The sequence below is a fragment of the Poecilia formosa genome, unplaced genomic scaffold (genome assembly GCF_000485575.1).
Source record: "Poecilia formosa unplaced genomic scaffold, Poecilia_formosa-5.1.2 Scaffold9, whole genome shotgun sequence".
In the NCBI taxonomy this organism is placed as follows: domain Eukaryota; kingdom Metazoa; phylum Chordata; class Actinopteri; order Cyprinodontiformes; family Poeciliidae; genus Poecilia; species Poecilia formosa.
Genome location: NW_006799948.1, coordinates 443,069 through 456,176, shown reverse-complemented (window position 1 = coordinate 456,176; position 13,108 = coordinate 443,069). Strand labels below are relative to the sequence as shown.

At 39.9% G+C, this 13,108-nt stretch overlaps 1 protein-coding gene across 1 annotated transcript in view; it reads right to left on the bottom strand.

Annotated features, from left to right (window-relative positions):
* The window catches only part of sox5 (SRY-box transcription factor 5), a 245,942-nt gene that overhangs the window by 144,905 nt on the left and 87,929 nt on the right, over positions 1–13,108 (bottom strand). Inside the window, exon 2 of the mRNA XM_016663484.1 lies at positions 9,985–10,069. The gene's annotated coding sequence lies outside the window, so the exon portion shown is untranslated. The remainder of the gene's footprint in view (positions 1–9,984; positions 10,070–13,108) is intronic.

The window sequence follows — 13,108 nt, the reverse complement described above, 5'->3', positions numbered from 1 at the left end:
ACTTGTTACCATGACCTTCCTGCCAAATACCTTTCAAAACTCATTATTTTGAAGTAACAAAACTGAAGCAATAGTTATTTCTTGGTTCCAGTTAAATGAGATGGAGTACAAAAGCTGCTTAAAACTGTAGATTAGAGCTGCAGTACATAACTTTTATTAACAATATGTTTATCTTACATATTTCCAAGGCTATGTTGAGACAGTATAACATAAGGAAGATATTCTGTGGAAAAAAATAAATCAAGATCTTTGGCTCTTTATGGCCCAGACTACATCTGGACCACTCCAGATGTAGTCCTGCTGCCATCTGGAGATAATACATCCTGTGGTCAGAAATAATCAAGCAGAACCAGGTGGACAGTCTTAGCACTGTCAATAATGCTTGTGTATGCGCTACAGCTGTGCTAATGGTGGGCAAACAACTTATCGTTACAGGAAAACAGTTCAGTCACCATCATTGGTGGCCATGTTAACTGGCTTGTGCCACAGGCTCCAGGGTGGAGAACTAGCTGTAGCCTAGCTGAGAGCAAGAGGAAGAGTGTGTGACAGCACTAAGCCTCCCCCTCCCCAGCCTTCCTGGTTCTGATTGGTTGCGGTGGAGTGGGAGGTGTGCATTTCTGCAGATGGCAGTAAGACAACAGGAAGGAGGCAGAGGAGCTTGATTTTTTTTCACAGATATGTCACACATTGTATCTCATACTGTCAGGACGTAGTGACAGCTAAGAAATATGTAAAACAAACAAAAAAACAACACATATAGTGACATATGTATTCCTCTAGTGAAAATGAAACTGAGTTTTAAACGGGTTGGTGTTGGTGATGCTTTCCCAAACCAAAACCTGTATCATATTTTTGCACCAAAGCTTTGGTTAGCTGCTAGCATTCGTCCATCGGGTGATCAATTCAGCAAGTAAAAAAAAAAAAAAAAAAAAGGCCAATGAGTGCAACCTTGGTTACTCTCAACAGTGAGGTCAAAACAAAAGGTCGGCAGAAGAGCAGCGCTCTCACAGTGGACAGAAGTTGTATGTCTTGTTGAAGGACGCTTAAGGGTGGGCGCTTGCCGACATGCAGCGTGATTCCGTCGGTTCAAGGCACGGCTCCTCACTTGCTGCAACTGTCTGCTCCTCTCAAAGAATCTGCATAAATAATGTGGATTTAACACAAAAGTGCACTGTAAACAAGCATGTAGTATGCTGTTAGCAAGATACAAGGTCTTGCATTTACGAGGAGCGCCTGAGGTTATTTGGTTTCACCGGAATGAAAGTGAAATTTCACTGAAATTTAAAGAACAGAATTAAATGAAGGCTTCAGAGTGCAAACCATTTTCTTCACCGCTGTCTATAGTCTACAAAAATATTATCTGTCTTCATGTGATTATGGTAGAGGCCATAAGGGTCTCAGGCAAAATCAACGTGAATGCACCGAGGAGCTTTATCTGGCTCTATATCTTCATTGTGAAAACAAGCAAACAGGGTAAGAAGAAAGTCTGGCCTATTTTCTCTTTCATAGGACTGAAAAATTGCTAATAACATTCACCTGTTAACCTAGATTGCTCCTGTTTATTTGAAGTAGGTTATTTTAGCTAGTTACTTTTCTTTGCCAGAGGACTTATTTTCTTTTTTAAAACCTTTTGCTATGCCACGACCCCCAATTTGCGTTTTGAGGAATTTCTTTTGTGGCAGGCCAACACAGGACTGCTCAGAATTACAGACTGAAAGGAAAGCAACAAGCAACAAGAACTGTAATAAATTAACAACTGAAAACTGCAGATTCGTTTAGCCTTTAGCGTCTACCCATCATCTTCCACTTACCCAAGACTGGATCAGAGAATTCAGAAAATAACTCAGACTATCAGGCGTGAAAACAGCAATCACAGGTCCACCAACACGTAGATGTCTACCTAATCTGATTGGCTTGGCAAAGATATTAATCAGAGAAGTAGTGGTTCATCTGGAGGAAGCACACAGCTCCACGGCATGAAAACGCACATTCTAAGAAATACCATTTGTTAAAAATGTTTTAACACTGTTTAATTTTGTTTCTACTTCACAATTACTACTGCACTGGCATATCACAAATATTAAAAACCAATACATTGATGTTTTTTATGTTTCGATTAACGACTGCGAAAAATGAGCTATTAATGCAATTAACCGCACATGCCAAAAAATAAAAAATAGTCCCACAGAGTTGTTGCAACATATGGTTTAACATAACCAAATGTTTGTTTTTTAGTAAATGTGTGAGGTCAAAGGCACATGAAGACTTTACTGCAGGCTAAAGCTGACCCTCTGTATAATCGGGACTACAGAAGGAACAGAAACGACTCCTTTAATCTAGTGCATCTTTTGCTGTATTTCAGTGTGATGTCTGACTTCACAAAGAAAGGTCAGTTTAGGTGGGTGGAACAAACGACTGGGATGCACTGGTTCTCTCCCCCTAAACCTCCCTCTCTCTCAGTGGCTTCAATTTGTGCTTTGGTGTGCAGTTACAGTTAGTTTATTGACCATTAGAGCACAGTCAGACTTCTAAGTTTTCTAATAGACTTGTGTGTTTGTTGTGGTGGTGCGAAGGAATGAATGATGAGGCTTTTTTTTCTATCTCTGAAAGCTGAACTGCATCTGAAAAAAAGTTAACCAACTTGCCAGAAAAGTTAATTGCATCTGTCAGATTTTTCTCTTTGTTTCACTTTTTCAGTCTTATTTGACTCTTTGCTTTGAAATACTTTCCCAAAACTAATATACAAGCCAGACATCTGAAGATCTGCAGACCGACGGACGAATGCACGGACAGATCTTTTAGACTGCGTGAAACGGAGACAAATCCGGCAGGGCAAGCGCTGTTTGATTTTTCAATACTTATCCACACATGGGAAATATTTAAAACAAACTCCATACTTTTACAGTCTTCCAGTCTATGTAGCCTAAGCTAGCTCCAAACTTCAGTTCTGCTTCTTAGCGAGACAAGAGGGACTGGAAAGAAAGCGCTACAAGGGAACAGAGAACAGGGAATTAAGGGAAAACAACACTAAAGGAAAAGGAGAGAGGAGGATGGGGGTCAGTGGAGGTAGAAAAGAAGAAATGAATGCATCCTCTGTTCTTCCCCACTGTCTCAAACAAGGCCTTGGTAAACAGGAAGTGCAGCTGCGCTCGCTTTGTCCCTGTGACTCTGTCTTTCACCTCCTGCACCTCCCTCCTTGGATCGTCTTAAAACATGCTTCATTTATGCATACTAAAAAAACAGCACCCTAACATAATTTGATATTTTCATTTGCAAATACAACAATGCTAGAAAGAGGACAAAAAAAAAAGCGATACCAGGGCCTCTACAAAAAGAATCTCTCGCCTTCTTGCCGTCACATGGTGAGGAGTCATGATAGTTGGCAATCTGGACACGCAGTTCCCCTCTGTGGGCCCTAATCCCCCTATTTCTTTAAGAGAGAGGGAGTAGAGAAGAGGAGAAAAGAGGCATTGTGGCTCGAGACAGTGCAGTAAAAAGAGGAGCGTACAGTACCAAATTGAGGTCGTGGCAAGACAATGGCTGCCCTTCACTGGCTCATTCACACACGGTCTCCACACAGCTCTATCAAACGCCTCTTTCTTTTCTTCTTCCCCTCTGTTCTGTTCTCTTTCTTTCTCTCACGTCCGCCTTTCTTCCCCTCATCACAGAGGGACAGGGGATAATGAAATTCCCCAGGCTGTTTTGGGGCCTGTTGGAGACAAGAGGATCTCTCTCGTTCTTGTCTCAACAGACACCTTTTTATTAAATACGTTCAGCACTTTCCATTAGCTCCACCCACTGATTTTGTTTTTGGAAGGAAAGTTTTTAAGGCTTGGTTTTGTGTTTTACACCCTTAAAATTGAACAGTTCTCAGTATCGCTGCCTGGCCATTAATGCTTCTAATTGGTGTTCACTTTGCCTCATCACCAAACATAACGTAACACAGTACCTGCTGCTGTGTAGCTGGTTCTTTTGAGTTATGCAAGCTTTGCTTCTTTTTAATGTTTGTGAATCTGTTTGGTACTAGTTGAGCCACCCCTTGTTGCTAGGAAATGGCAAAAAAAAAAAAAAAACATTGATCCTGTGACCAAATAGTTTGGAGGAAAGCATCATTTAATGAAGCTTGTGAAGGTAAAAACCTCACAGGTAAAATGGTTAGACTTTCATTTCTTAAAAAAACATTTTACACTCTGGAAAGTGAATTTAATCTATAATAAGTTTCATAAGAATTGTGTTTAGACCATAACAGATATTTTTAAAGTCGTTTTATACATCCATTGAGGAATGTATGAGCTACACCATGAGGTTATAAACCACAGATAAAAGTGTAGCATTTTAGGTGTGGGCAGAAACAAAATGAAATATGTAGCTTTATGGCAAGTTGAGCCACTGATGGGGTTGAGTTGGAGAGGGTGGAGTGTGTGCATGTGTGCGTTTGTGGGTTTTGTTTTTAGGTGTACAGTTCAACTTGCCCAGTATATAAGGTAAATTATGCTACCTCAGACTCCCTAATCCTTTTTACTGACGATGCACTTAAGAACAAAACAAAATGTCTGAAGCTGAGACAGCTGTGGTTGGAGACACAGACTGTGTGACAGTCTAATCAGGGGCTGAGATACTAAAACTGCTCAACTAGAAGTACATGACTAAACTTGCCAAATTCAAGTCACGGTCAAAGCAGTTTATCTGGATAAGCACAAATTAGCTTCCAGTTTAATTTCAGGACCAAGTTGGAATGAATGTGGGTCTGACCCCTCTGGCCTAGACACAAACAGTGATTTAGTGTGGAACTACGTCATGCAGCCATTGTTTCCTCTCTTGTGGCAAGTTGGCCCAAAGCTGTAGCATAAGGCCCTCGACATCCGGAAGATAACAGCTTGGTTTAAGTGTGTGTCTGAGGTGATCCAGTACATGTTTGTTAGGGGAAAAGACTGTGTTGCCTCAGGAACCCAGCGATGTGGAGCTGTGCTATCAAGTTCCCTAAAATCGCTACCAGAGGTGACCTGACCTCACACCAGGAATAACGTCTGTGTGTCTCTACACAAACACCGGCAGCACTGCTCCTCTCAGTCCAATTCTCAAATCATACAAAATTGATTTCTATAGTCATTCTATATATTTTTGTAAATTATTTCAGGTTTTCTTTTTCCTTCCAATTGTTACAAGTGAAAAGGGAGACCCTCAAGGTGCTGTCCTAGGCCCTATATTCTTCACTATTTACATAAATCTTGGGCAAAATATTTGCCAATCAACTTTTCATATCATGCCAGGACCCTCTCCTGCTTAGGCCTCTAAACTCAACTTGCATTTAATTGATTGCAAGAACATCTGCACATAAAGCTTTTTATAAATTCAGACAAAGAAACGTCTGCTGTGTTAGAAATTAAAAGCTGAGGGATCAGCATGATATAAGATGGTCAACAAATTTAGTTGAGCTACAATTTTTCCAAATACTGTGAACAATACTGAGATGTATTGTCAATTGTGGCCCGAAACTCTCCAGTGTTTACTTGAACAAAAAGTCAGTTTGACATCTTCACGTAGTTAAGATCTTAATCACTGATGTGTTTGTATAAAGAGTCATTTGTGGTATAATTTTTTTCCATGTGCAAAGTAACACTGTGTGCTCCATCACTACTGTAGATTTCCAAGGAACTGAAGTGGGGAAGAAATGAATTAGATTTTGGACAGTAGATGCATTGTAAAAATTATAAAATTAAACTTCGTCTTCAAGTTCCTGTTGCACTGAATGAGTTTGAAGATATGGTGACATTGTTACAAAGAACAGCACAGTGAAAGATCTCTGATCACAAAGGGAAATAACCAGCTTTTCTATATGTTATACCAAAAGTACAATGGGGGGGAAACAAATGTTAACTCCATTTCCAGCCAAATTGACTGAGCTAAAATTACATTGCAGTTTCTGTCTGTCAGGATCCATAAGTTTGGAGAACTTTGCATTCTTTTCCTTATACCTAATAATTCATTTAGTCTATCACATTTCATCAAAATTAAATGCGTTTGCTTGTTTTAATCTGGCAATATGAAGAATTTCAACGTTTGCAATGCACTAAATTTGTTTAAGTTTGAACAAAAAAATAAGCAATGCTCATAGGATTTACCTTCAAGTACCATATGCAGGTAAAATGCACTTAATGTTAAACTCATTGAAGAGACTTCTTAAATGAAGAAGGAAGACACAGTTGTAAAATGGGACCAGCTCTGTCTTGAAAAGGTTAGACAAACGTCTTATTCATTATGTCTGATTGCCTATGGAGCGCTCGTGAAGAAGAATTGGACAGTGAAATGTGATCTCTTTCTGCTCATAAAAACATTCATGGAATTCACAATTTTACATGGAGTCTAAGAAGTTTAGAGGGCAAAAGCACCTTCGGGCAACTCGGGTCACAAAGGCTGATCGTCCTCTACCCTAATTTGGCTTGGCAAGCCTAATCGTTCAAAATTGATCAACTACAGAATATATTGGTGACATTTAAAGGGCTTAAACAGGGATTGGTATTGTTACAATACCAAGAAAGCCCAAATAAATGGTTGTTCTACAATCTCATTTAGCAGGACATCAATTGCCCGCAGGGTTGAGTGCGTGATGGTCTTAATTAAGGTGACTAACATGGCTCCAGTGGAAAAGAAGTTGCAACAGTTTTGATAGTCAAGTGCTGTTCATTAGAAACAATGTGTGTCATACCAAAAAACAAGACCAAAGATGTTTAAATTGTGGCACAGGGTCCATTTGCTCACTTCCAGTTATTAACCACGTTTTGCTTTTATTTTAATGTAAATATTAATAGGCTCACAACCAACCTGGTGGTTTTACTTGATAGCAGATCTTGGCCCATGAAATTTAAATAAAACAGCAGACATTTTAAAGAAAGACTTACCATTCTTCAAAATGTTCTTCTAAACTAAGAAACAGAACACAGTCGATCCAATAATTTAGGAACTCGTATGCTTTTCTTTCGTTTATGCAAATGTTGAGGGCCCTTCTTATATTTACAGATCTTTTTTCTACAAAAATAAGCATTTAATTTTGTTAAGCTAGTCACTGCTTAGTTTTACAGATAAGGTTAAACTTCACAAAAAGAAGATGTTCTTATGTTTTTTTAAAAGAAGAACAACACATATGGAGCCTGAGATCGACTTTTTCCCATGTGGCAAAAAGTTTGATCAAAAAAGCTCAAACCAAGTGTGACGGTAATTGCAGGCAGCACAACCAGACCTCATTTTATTCTTTAATACCTTTGTTAACAATTAACTTCTGAAAGAATTTAATCATCTCATGATGGCAGGGGTTTGCAAAGGCTGGCCGAATTCTACGACCACAAACCTATTAGATGATTTCCTCTTTAAGAAAACCATAAGGGTCTGAGGTCATTCATTTATCAGTCACCTTACAACGTGGCTAACTTCATTGTTCAGGATGGGTTTTTTTATAGCAGAACCTCATAAAGGGAGGTCTACACAATGGTTAACCAGAACCATAGGTGCTGCCAGAACAAAAAAGTACACTTTGGTTGCATTTCAGTTTTTAGTTTTATGCGTTACATGATGTTTTATTGTGTTGATTTGTATCTGTACGCGTTTTAGAAAACCAGAATGCGGCACGTGCGCTTGACCCTCATGATTAACTATCCTTGTTATTTGCATAACGAAAAAAAAAGGAGACAATGCTTACACGTACCTAAAATCCTCACACCCATCGCCCTCTGTGTTTCTGTTTTCAAGTAATTACCCATGAACCAATGGTAGGTGGTGACCATTGTGTAAAGTCGGCTTAGAGCACAGGGACGTGTTGGATTTATGCATGCTCAGCGACCTTTCTGATTGGGGTTAACAGCGGCCTCATTTGCATGAGGAGATGGGGTCTTTCATTAGCTTTGGTAGCAAGACCTCAGGTGTGGAACACACATACCTGGATGTCTGACCATGAATCGTATTATTAGGGTTTCCTGTAAGTCATACGTCCTGCGGGTCTCTGTATGTTCACTGTTTTACCTCTAAAACTTGGAACATTGGTTTCATGGTTAGTCAACTTGATTTTTCTTTTCAAGGTTTCCTCGGTTGTGTTACTTTTGACACAGTAGGTTCATTCCTTTTTGTCTTGCTTCAACATTCTGTGTTCAGTTTCCCATTACATCCGGTTTCATTTTGCAGTAGTTCCTTTGTTCATTCCCATTTGTTCCCTGCCCTTGAGTCATACAGTTTCATTGCCTTACCTGCTCTGTTTTAAGTCATTGACTCACTCAGAATATTTCTACTTTGCTTTTCTTTGTTCCCTGCTAGTCCTCGACATTATTTGTATAGCCATTGTTCATTTAATAGCGTTGAGATCATTTGTTTTCTGTCGCAAAATTGGTTTTTCTGTCCAAGATTTTTTTTTTAATTGTTTAAAAGTAACCTTAAGATTTCAAATTGCATGGCACCACTTTATTCTCACAGTGCCGTCCACCTTGAATTTTTCACATTTTATCCAAATACAATCGGAAATTTCACAATCTTTTAATTGGAAGTAATGCAATAGACCAGCTGTCAATTATACAGTCCACAGGTACAAATATTCTGGTATGTATCTACAAGCCCTAATCATCTGAAATCATTTCTATTCTTCTTTTTAAAGGGCTTTGCAACACTAATAGTCTCTCTTCACTGTGTTTTAGACAGAAAATAGGCCAAGTGAGAAGATGTACAACAAAGCCTCTGGTTAGGAATCAAACCCAGGCCTTTTTTTTTTTTACATTCAAATAAATGACTTCCTCAGCAAAGAAAAATATACATTCTCTCCTGCAAAATATAATCTCCATCCAGAATCACGTTTTATTGAGTGACGATTATGTTAAAGTGTCTGCAGACATGTATTTCTAAGCAGATATCTGTGATTTACTTGGGGGGAAAAAAAACATGAAACACTTCTAGATATAACTGCTGAGTAATGCAAACGTTTGCAAGCGAAATGTTCTTGAACATCATAATGAAGATACCCTCGGTAAAGAGAAGCAATAGAATATAGTCACGCTACAAACTGGACACTTCACTCACCGACACCTACAAATGCTCTCATACACACACACACACGCACGCACTCACACACACACACACACACACGCACGCGCGCTTTCCCTTCGCTGTCATGTATAATTCAACATGTGGTCGGGTGGGCAGATGCCTCATCCCCAGGGGGTCCCATCATGCCTTTGCTAGAATGAAACATTTAACAGCATAGGACAAAATGGAACATGCTCGGTGAATAAAGGGGAAATGGTTTTGGAACAACACATACAACACACACCGACATGCACCCTTACACACTTTTGTCGTCACAGCATTGCTTTAAGATGCAACAAACTCAAATGTTCTCATTGTGACTAACCTGCATTTAATTCATACTAAAAGATGACAAGTTCGTCACAAACTACATCATTGTGTTGCGGATACTTTCAAACACAGTGGAGAGCAGAGAAAGATCCTTCAACAAATGACCACGCTCTCGCAAACAGGCAGATATCTGTATCGGTCACCAAATAGCGTAATCTAGAACGCAGCTGTAAGACTGCTTCTAAAGAGTCCTTAGAGATCCTCTACAGAGATACAATATGTTCATATAATGTCAGCGTTGCAGAAAGGAGGAAGCGGTGTGTGTGCGTGTGTGAATGTGTGCCAGTACTTGATGGAGCAAAGAGAGAAGCTCTGCAAGTCTGAGCAGATGCTGGTGCTTTGAATGTGTCTGAGCGATGGAAACAGCTTAGGAAGGCCTGGAGTGAGTCCAGGCAGCTGTAAAGCGTGAATATTAATGTACTGTAACCTTGACACAGGAGAAGCTGCTGGTACTCATGAGGAGGCGCCTCATGACATCAGACAAGGGGAGAACGACTCCTCCTCCATGTAGCACACACACATGCTGGAAATCTTCATCTCCAGCTCTTCAGAGCATAATCTGTGTCCCACATCGTTCTAGTCTAAAAAGCTCACCTTCTTTTGAATCTGCTTCGTCTCCTCGGTCACCTTTCTGCTCTTCTGCCTCAGCTCACCATCTGCGTTTCTCGTTCCCCTGGACCTGAAAGGATGATTGTTGAAAAAGGTCATCACACCTACAGAACCAGCCTTTAACTTTTTCCAATCGTCACATTGGTACCAAAAACATCAATACGACACATCTGATTGTCAATCAAATAACCTCACTTAGGGATAGTTATAAAGTGGAAGAAGAATTATGCAGAGTTTTCATTGTTTTTAATGTGTAGAAATCTGTATTCAGCTGACTTGAATCAGCAGTTTTTAGATCCACCTTTTGGTGCAATTACAGCGGTCTTTTGGGGGAGTTTTCCACTAAAACCTTTGGCCATGTAAAATAACTAAAACGCTGTCAAACTGGATGATTGGTTAACATCCGGTTTAAAATCAGTCCATACATTCTCTACTGAATTTAGGTGTCGACTTTGACTGGGCCATTTAGATATGATTATGCTTTGGTCTAAGTAAGCTGTTCTATTGTAGCTCTGGGTGTTGGTGTTCAGTTATTTGTGTTGAAACGTCCTTCAACCTCCTTTTCAGTCTAAAATCTTATGTAGCATCTAAGCATTTTTTTTTTCAGGAATCTCTTTCCATTTAGCTGCCATTTCTACAAAAAGCATATGTTTAGAGTGATTGACATTTTGATCACACATGATCTTTGAGTGCATCCAAAAAGAAAAAAATTCAGTTTTGATCTTAGAGCCCCGTCTTCCACATGTTTACTGTATCTCCTGCAGGACTTGCTGCTTGCTGCAAACAGGGTTTCTTACGACTATGGCTTTTTTTCTAGCCACTCTTCCACAAGGGCCACTTTTTAAGTGCTTGACTTATAGTTGCCCTGTGGCACAGAGCCTCTCACCTCTGGCTTTGCAGCTCCTCTAGAGTTACGATTGGGCCTCTTGGCCGCTTCACTAGTAAATTTTCTCCCTGCTCAGCTTGTCAATTTAGGAGGAAAATCATGCCTTGGTAGGTTTACTATTGTGCCAAACCATTTCTATTTTCAGAACAGGACTTAACTCTGAGTTGAATTAAACAAATGGAGTAATTGGGTGGTTTGTAAAGGAAACTGGTTGCACTGGGTTTATTGAGGGAATTCCCATTAAACACATGAATCCCATTGCAGGTCACATTTTTCAGATTTTGAATACCATCCATCATTTGCATTCCACTTAGCGACCATTGTGTCTATCGTATAAAAGTCCAATGAAATACACTGAAGTTGATGGTTGCAATTTGACAAAAAATGTGCAACATTTAAGGGATATAAATGTGTTTATAGGGCATTGCACATTGACGAAACTGTACTAATCAACACCTGAGCATGAGTGATGTAACACAGAAGCAAACTATTAGTACAAATGAAGGTACAATAAAGTTCTTGCAACCAAAAATAAGGTCAAATAAATGTATCCAACTTTTAAATACTAAGAAGTTTAAATCATTGTCTGAGCATGTGTTCTGATTAGTAATAAAAAAAGAACATTTTATTAACCGAGAACTTCATTAAGTTTAGCGTTACATCACAATCTAAACTTCTACGTCTAAGACGCATCAGCAGTTTTGCTAGAAGCATTACATGAAAAATCAGAGGTGGGGCCGACGTATGGTTTCTGAAACCCAGCCACCACTGAACAAGGCATCAGATGAAGCTTCTAAACTGGGCCAAGAAATATCTCAAGACAGGTTCACGAAGATTTTACGGAGCCATGAAATGAGGTCTCTTGACGGACGAGATAGTTTGGCTCATGGATGGATCAGTAACAGGCACATTTCTTCTTTGAGTCAGACACGAGCAAGGTAGAGGTGGGATGGTGGTGTGGGCTGGTATTATTAAAGATGAGCTGTTTGGACCTTTTTGAACTGACGCTCAACTCCCAAACCTGCTGCCAGTTTTTAGAAGATAAGTTCTTCAAGCAGCCCTTCAGAAAGAAGCCTGAATCTTTCAAAGACAATGGTTTTTATGCATTCGTTTAAACCTTGTGCGTGCGAGGACTGAGGCAAATGATACAAGTTTTATGTGTGTGGGGTCGGTTGGATCCCATTTCTAAATACAAGGAATAATCCTCAAAAGTAAGACTTCCCTAATAGCTGTGCACATGGTGCATCTTGCCACAAAATAGGAGGTGATTTCATAAATGTCAACTTTCACTCCAACGTTTTTGCAAACCAGGTTATCGTTAACTGAAATCAGCAGAAATGTTTTATCCAACTATCTAGACCCTGACCTCATCCCACCTCTGCTTTCCTGTCTTTAAATCTTGCATTCATCCACTCGTGTTTATTTGACTCATCTTTATCTTAATTTATTACACAGCCACTCGGGTTTTAATTCCCTCCAATTTGTCGTCGTCCTTTTCTTTAAAATCATCTTCACTTTCATTTCCGTCTTCCCCTCCTGTTCTCCTTTTCTACCCTACTCCCATCTTTATTTAATTTACTTGCCCCTTCCACTTTTTCCATCCATTATTCTGTTTTTCCCTGTCATTTAGTGTTCTGCGCAACGATCCTTTTCAACTTCTTCGACTAACACCTTGAACACCCTCACCCCCTGGTACTCCTACCACCTCTCTCATCTTTTCCTCTGTCCTTGCTAAGCACTACCGTCATTCTATTCTGTTTTTTTTCTTCCTTTGTAACTGCATGTGTATCTGGGAACACTCCAAAACTCAATTTTCCGATCTTATTGTCCTTCCATTCTCCATCTCTCTTCCTCCTCCGCGCCTTCCCCCTCTCTCCCTCCCTCTTTTAGCTCACTGCCAGGCTACCACAGCCCAAACTGTTCGGCTGCAACTGTTCCAAGCCCAATAATTACAGCTTGTCAGAAAGAATTAATTTTCTCATTTCTCATAAAGACGTGTAAAAAATTACCATGTTATTATAACGCTGCCACTCTCTTGAGGCACCAAACGAAAACCAAATTTAATTTCGGAAATTCTTCCCTCGCACATTAAATTAAACACATAAATAAGAGTTTTGGAATTGGGGGGGTAGTCGTGTGGGGGGGAGCATATGGTCGTTAGGCCGGCCCCAGCTCTGGGTAATGGCCATCGTAATGTTTTGATGGGCCCAGCTATTGGTAAGC